Source organism: Ammospiza caudacuta, chromosome 7, assembly GCF_027887145.1.
Source record: "Ammospiza caudacuta isolate bAmmCau1 chromosome 7, bAmmCau1.pri, whole genome shotgun sequence".
Classification (NCBI taxonomy): Eukaryota; Metazoa; Chordata; class Aves; order Passeriformes; family Passerellidae; genus Ammospiza; species Ammospiza caudacuta.
The window spans coordinates 29,632,013-29,639,589 of NC_080599.1; the positions used below are offsets into that span (position 1 = coordinate 29,632,013).

At 40.2% G+C, this 7,577-nt stretch overlaps 1 long non-coding RNA gene across 1 annotated transcript in view; it reads right to left on the reverse strand.

The window, feature by feature from the left end:
- The window catches only part of LOC131560364 (uncharacterized), a 54,063-nt gene extending 46,872 nt beyond the window's left edge, over window positions 1-7,191 (reverse strand). Inside the window, exon 1 of the long non-coding RNA XR_009274961.1 lies at window positions 7,064-7,191. This is a non-coding gene — a long non-coding RNA (uncharacterized LOC131560364). The remainder of the gene's footprint in view (window positions 1-7,063) is intronic.
- Window positions 7,192-7,577: the final 386 nt, after the last annotated feature.

The following is a 7,577-nucleotide window of genomic DNA, read 5'->3' on the forward strand; positions in this document are numbered from 1 at the left end:
TCATGGATTCTTAGAAAGAAAGCATATGACATAGCTTTGTGCTTGAATAAATTGTTAATTTAATGAGTCATACCAGCATACCTACCTTCTAAACAGCATCGTTTTCCAGTGAATCACAAAGTGATTAACAAGTCTTTATTGTTTGTTTTGCCCTTGAGAATACAGGTTCTCAAAGAGGCATAATGCATTATTACTTTTGGGTACATTTTAGGCACATGACAGCTCAGAATGAGACACGTTTTCCATAGATTTTTCATGTCCATATCCAGAGCTCTTAAAACAGACCTGTCCTTCAGATAAATAGCAGCACTAACAGGAATATTTGCTTCTATAGTCTATATTAAAAAGCTGCTAAAGCAGAAGTAGAAACACTCAGTTACACTGAAGTACAGTATTCTGAGTTCAGATAGAAAATAACTTCCTTTTTGCCAAGGAAATGTGCATCAGAATTAACAAATAATTGCTATTTCAACCCAACATGCATTTCTTGAACAAAATATGCAATCATACTCCACTGCAAACACTGAATACATTTTCTTCCTCAAAAAAATTCTATCTTTTTGAGGTGATGCATCCCTTCCCCCTTCCATGCTGCTCTGTGATCTGAGAAACTCTTGCTGGGCTTGGCCTTGATGAGCAGCACCTTGATGAGCCAGTTCTGCCTTACTTAGAGAGATAAAACTGTTTGTGAGAATGTATTGCAACCCACATGAGGAGATGGTTCTCTTGGTAAGAGAACACTTCTTTTTTCTCATCCTTTCATTGCCTAACTCAGCTCACTAGATATTTCCTTGAATAATTGCCATTACACAACTGCTGAGAGGGGGGGAAATGAGAGCAGAGGACTGCACTGGTTTTGTCAGGGGTACACTTGATTTTCCACAGAGTAGCTGGTGTAGTGCTGTGTTTTGGATTTGTCATCAAAACACTGTTGTACAGATTGAAAACTAAGGAATCTCGTATTTGTTTCTACAAAATTTCAGAATAATTGATACTGAAATAATTCCTTTCTAAAGCTGTTTCTCAGTGAATTGACACAACAGCAAAAAGGAATATATCTATATTATTACAGCTTCAGCATGAATTCATTGGCAGGCAGGTTCTGTATCCTTGCCTCTCCAAAGTTTGTCTTCCCAGGTTTTATGGAGTGATCCAAAGCAAGAATCCAGGTTAAGATCATGCAATGTCCTATCCATAGAAAACTCATGTGCCTAAATAGCTTTAAATTCTTTAGTACCAGCCATTCTCTACCTGAATTTCTGTCACCCTTTTTACCCTTAGTCTGTTGCTCTAAACAATGCTTTGCTGTGCTTCTCTTCAGTAGGGACTACCAGTGAACCCACAGCTTGGTCGTGTTCCCATGCCCTTCCAAGCATGGCATGTCTGTAGTATTTTCCATAGGAAAAAGTGTAAAGCAATTGTAATGCAGAGTTCGTTCCATTTGCTTTTTTGAAAGCCTTTTTTTTCTTTTTTAACCTTTCTGGTCACACAAAATACACATTTCTTCCAAAGTCTTGTGTTTAGTGAAGTATAAGATTACAGACAAACAGTTTTCAAATCTCTACTCCCTAAACCTGCAGCCAGAAGTACAGTCTGGATGGAAAACACCTCACAGATATTGTTGCCATGGCAAAGCTTAATACTTTAGAGACTGGGCATGCAGCCAAAAAGAAAATGAGGAGAGCTGACACATGACATTTCCCCCTTTGTTTTTTTCACATAATTTGCTTTCTGCAGCTCATCTCAAGAGCACAAGAAATGTTTCAGCTTCAATTATCTCCACAGGAGCTTCATTTTTTCCCCCCTTTCCTTTTTTCCTCTAAGAAAACAATAAGAGCTATTGTGACTTTTTGGGAGTTTTTTCCTTTCAATTCCCAAACAACTACATATGCTCATTGCAAATAATTCCTAAAAATATCATTAGCATATGTTCCATTGATTTCCTCTTTATTAAAATAAACTAGATTTGAAGATGGGAACACAAACCTAATGGCTTCTCTTCAACTACAGTTTAATTTGATAGCCAATAAGGGTAACATTTTCGGGGGGGAGGGGGGGGGGGGGGGGGGGAAGTACCAGTATATTGTTAAACACATTTTAATCTTTTTCATATCATTCCAAACTGAGCTTACAAACCCTGACACTTATTCTATCACTGTTTAAGTCCCATCATTTTCAGCCAGTGTTGGGCAAGGCTGATATAACCTGATCCAACAATTGCATCCAGCTAACTTTAATATAAACTGTAGTAAAATTCAAGTATCTTTAAATATAGAGATCCTATATAAGGTATGGAGCCTCCAAGCCCTCTGACCCATTATTTTGTGAACTTGGCCAAAGCCATCACTCTGCAGGGGTTCTGGTGGCACAAGGAGTTGGTGGCCACTGCCAGCCCAGTCCTGGAGCAGCCCTGGCCCAGGTGGGGCTGCCTCCCCCCAGTGCTGCTGAATGCCTGACACAGCCCTGCTGTGCTCCCCAGCTGCCTCTTCCCCTTCTAGCCCCAAGACACCTCAGCAGAGCTTTCAGCAGTCACAGGAGCACGGCCTACAGAATTCTGCACCTTCTGCATGTCTGAGCCCTGTTGGCATTCTGCCACAATTCCAGAAAGCTTCTCTCCTTTGGATAGCAATGATGCTCAAGGTTGAGCACATCTGAAATCAAAGCCCTGGTCTGCTACAACAGAAAGCAAATTGAACTTAGCATCTGGTACCTATAACCTCGTCATACATCTTTATTATTCCAAACAAACAATTCCATAAAACTTCTCCTTTCAAATATCCTGAGGTTTTCATTTTATTCAAACTCCAAAATGAAATTTAGAGTATCTTTTACATGAATGAAACTTTGTCTCCCAATTGATTTTAAGAAATCCATTACAAAACAAATAACTTCATGGCAAAAAGGAAAGGTTTGAGCTGTTTCACTGTATTCTGTACATCACAGCCATTAGTTGGAGGCCTAGATTTCTGAACTCTTTCATAAGATGTAGGCTATCAGACATGCCTCTTAGCAGGATTTGTAGCAAACCCTTGGTGAAGCATTCTAAAACTCAAAAATACTTTAAACTCACACCCTCAATGAAATAAAATTGTGAGGCAGGAAAGTAATCAGTAGGCTAGTACATAGAATAAACTTGTACAGCAGGTGTAAGGTGGACAATCCTTTGAAATGCTGAAGCTTTCAGTAGCAATATTACATTAGAAGGAAATAAAATAGAAACATGAGCCACTGATTCATGATCTTGAGTTTATAGAGAAGGGCTGGTAGTCACTACCCTTAACTACAAGGACAGCCATTCTCCCGTCACATGGAAGCAATCACTTATTGGCAAAAGCACCTGTAGGGATGCTACAAAGAATAAATGCCACAGGCAGGCATTTCCAGCAAGATCAGGAATTGTTTCACATCAATGGTGACATTGTTCATCTGAAATGACTCAATGTGGATTAGGTTGAAAAAAAGCACCCTATAACCTGATGGCTTTATGAACATAATGAGAACACTGCATGGCAGTACAGGAGCGTTCACAACTGCTGCAATCTATTTAGCCATCTGTCCAGCAAAAAGTCAGTGTAATTAACAGTTTAAAGACACATACTGACATGGAAAAGTAGAGGCCAGACTTCACATAAAAAGAGAATCTAAATCAAGAAAATAAATGCTTTGGTTCCAGAGATAACACCATTAATTTCTTCCAGAACACAGATCCATTCCCATATAAAGTGCTGTAGAAGCTTAACTCAGTCCTTCTTCACAAAAAGGCTTTAGCAACCCCATGAGGCAAGTAGAAATATGTTAAATTCTTATTGAGTGAGAAATACATGGGTATTTTCATGGGTATATCCATAACTTACAGCTGTTAATGAGAATGTAATATCTGCCAGCTGCCATAATCAAGACACAGCAACTCAACTAGTTTAAATACCACAGTTAAAGAATGACCACCTGCCAAAGCACATTTAACTTCAGGTACCATCTCTGCAATTGACAAAATAGACATCCATTCCAAAGATAATCCTACAATTATCATTTTCGCACTTAGTGGATTTATGTGATTTAACATGCAGTCATTTTCTCATTAAGACCTAAATATAAAGTACTTGAACAAGTGATTGCTGTATTCAAACCATTTCAGAGCACTTCTTTAATGGTGTTCCTGCCTGTGGTACCCAGAACATGCAATGATTTGCTTTTACAAGCCAACATGCTTTAGGAGTCAGGGATCCTCAAGCTGCTTCCCACATCCAGCTGCTGTAGGAAGCAGCTGCCCACTGGGGCCTGGACAGGTCCAACATTAAAGCCAGTCAGCTTTTCTGCAGCCTCCCCTGCAAGCAAGGTCACCACTGCAGAGACCCCATCTAAGCCTTTGAAAACCTTGACCTTCAATCCTTTGGACCTGCTCTTGTCCTCTCAGAGTTCTGGTTTATCAGATGACCCTGGAGCAATGACAATTACACATCCTGAGCTAAGGACACAGTCACTGCCAGTGGCCTTGCACCTTCCCCAGGGCAGCTGGAAACAGCTGTATGGACAATGTACACACACTTCCACAGCTGAAGGAAGGGAGCAGTGATTGACAAAGCCTGCTGATTAGCTAACACCAGACAGGTAATGAGTGATATCATTTACTGGGGGGGAAAAAAACCCCCACCAATTCAATTTTAAGAGCAAAGTACTTTTCCTTATAGAAATGGTGACACATTAAAAAACCGGATTTACAGAGGTAGCAGATTTTCTCATGTAAATGCATCCTAAGTGCATCTGAGATATTTAAAAAAGAAATCAGAGACAGTCAAGTTTTTTAAATTTACTGTTCATAGGCTCCACATTATTTATTTGCTCAGGTATCAAACTGCTACAGGAATAACCATGTTTAAATACCACCTTCCCAACCTCAAAACAGCCCTTCTCAAAAGTCACAAAACAGTGCAGCTTTCAATGAAAACTAGCAGAAAGCTAATAGCCAGATCTCTTAAAATATAAGTGTATTCTTAATTTCCATTTGCTACAGTAAAGTGTGACAGACACAGGCTGTATCATGAGGCCTGTGAAAATCAGAACACCCCTTGAATTCTTAAAGAGCTTTCAGGTGTGCCCAAATATTTCTGGCACACAGTGAACAAAGTCTGAGATATGACATGAAATGAAGATGTTTTTAGGAATACCATTTCTTCCTCACATTCCATGAAGGAAATGATGCCACATATATCCAGCCATAGCTTCTAATGATGGCACTGCAACATGAATTTTGAGAGGGGTTCCTAAACAATATATCTTTAATATAGTTCATCAAAATGACGATACTCACCTATCAGAGCAACCTAGGTGACACAGGGGTTTGGGGTGGAAGAGGATAGGACAACACTGCATGAAGCCAAACCTTCAAGTACCAAGGCACTGAAAACTAACAACTGCATTTAGAAGTCCAATCCTACCCTAGTTATCTGACCATTCATAATGAAAACAAACTTAGCCAGGCACTCTGAGTTATTTCACACAACTATCTCTAATTACCTGTTAAAAAACTTATTCATTGGTGACCACTGTGTTACAAGAGGGTTTCAGAATCTGGGACTGGCTGGAAAGCAGTACATTAACTAAAAATGCCTTCCTAATCAGAATTCATAAAATAACTTGTACAGCTCTGTTCTCTAATAAATAACAAACCTTGTGTTGGAAGGCTTTCTTCCTCTCATTCACAACAACATGAGATATGGTATTTCAGTCCTGTTCTCAATAGGCAGCCATAATAAATATGTGCTGAATAAATGACATACTCTTCCACATATAGAGAAAGGCCATTAGTGAACCAAACACTGAGACACCTCTGGACACCAGTAACTAAGAACACAGCCATTCTCTTCAGCTTTCCATTTCTTTTTGACCTGTTTAGTATTTGGGAAAACACCCTAAAACTTTATAATAATAGTTTTGAAATTGTCCAGTGATTTAGGATTACACAGAGTAGAATGCTATATTATTCAGATATTTGTATCCCTTTAATTAAAACTTATGACTTCATAGCACAAGAAAAGTTTGTCCTTGAGGTGAGATCACAGAAACAATCTACCCAACAAAGGTGTTTGCAGGTTACATGAAATGCCAGGAACATTTTGAAGAGCATGTAATGGATATTAGAAATAAAGTTGCTTGGAGCTTTCCTCTTCCCCCACAAAATTATTTCAATGACAAAAAACTCCTGCTGTTGAGAATGAAAAACTAAGTCAATAGTCACATAGCCAAAGCAACAAAAATCCTCAGGTTTAGAAAATTAGTATGGCCTTGGAAAGAGCCAACGCACCAGTGAGAGCAGCCACCCCCTCACTCAGCTGTGAGCAAATCCTTAAATTGCTCTTATTGGTTTTCCCTGAACTTACTGAAGGCACTGCTGGTTTTGTGTCTTGGCTTTAGACAACAAGAACTCCCTATATGGGGGACTTTGTTTCTTCACAGAAATCAGTCTCTATATAGAAGTTCCACAGATTTTTTTTTTTAATCACTTCACAAATAATATTTCCATACAAAATGCTTACTTTACCTTATGTGAACAACCCAAAGAAGCACAATATCCTCTGTGAGAAAGGCAGGAGAAATCTGCATGCTTTTCCTCCTCTGCAAATTATGCAAGCACCAAAACAATCCCCCAGGACTACTCCAATAGCATCAGGTTACATTGAAGCAGCATCAAAAGCCAGAATACATCTCTTTAAATCATGCAGCACACTCTGTACACTGTGCCCAATTGCAGAAATACAGAAAAACAAAGGGGCACTTTCTAATGTCACAGCTGACTTAAGTATGATTCAAAGAACTCAGGGGAAAGGGGTCAAAGGGGGGAAAGGGCTGGCATAAATCTCAATGTAATTCCACTGAGTTGTGTGTGAACACAGCTCTTGAGGCAGATTACCTGCCACAACATGGCCTCTCAAGCTCCTCTTGGAGTGCACTAAATTCCCTGCTTATAAAATTACCATGACCTATCAGCTGTGGTGGTTTAGACCCACATCTGCTCCCACCATGTAGTACTCCACATCCCACTGCAAGTGACTCTGAGTGCAGGTACCTCTAGGCTGGCTGCTGCTCCACAGCCACAGCGACCCAGGCAGGGAAAATCCATTTGCAATTGCTTGTAGCCACAGTCCCAGCACTCCCAGGTTCAGCTGGAGTCAGCCTGAAATAGTCTTCTTTATCCTGTGGGGTTGAAAAAAAGCATCCTTTCAGAAAAATAACACAACAGGAGCCCGTAGCAAGCTGCTGCTAAGTGGGTGGCTGAAAGGGTCACAAAAAGGTCCTCCAGATCAAAGAGCAGAATGGTACCTCTAAGACAGCCAAGAACAAATCAAAGCAACATAGGTAGACTTCTGGCAACAATGAAGCTGCTGGTCAATAATAGAGGGCACAGAGAGAGCCCTCTCTCAGGCGAGAGCCACAAAACACAGGTCAACGAGGATAGGAACTCAAACTGATGGGGTGGGGAGGAAAACTTCCAACTGCTACTCTGGTTCTCAGATGAACACAAGAGCCAGAGGCAGCCTAAAACCTAGGAATTTTGCGCATCCTGGGATGGGTTCCACTGC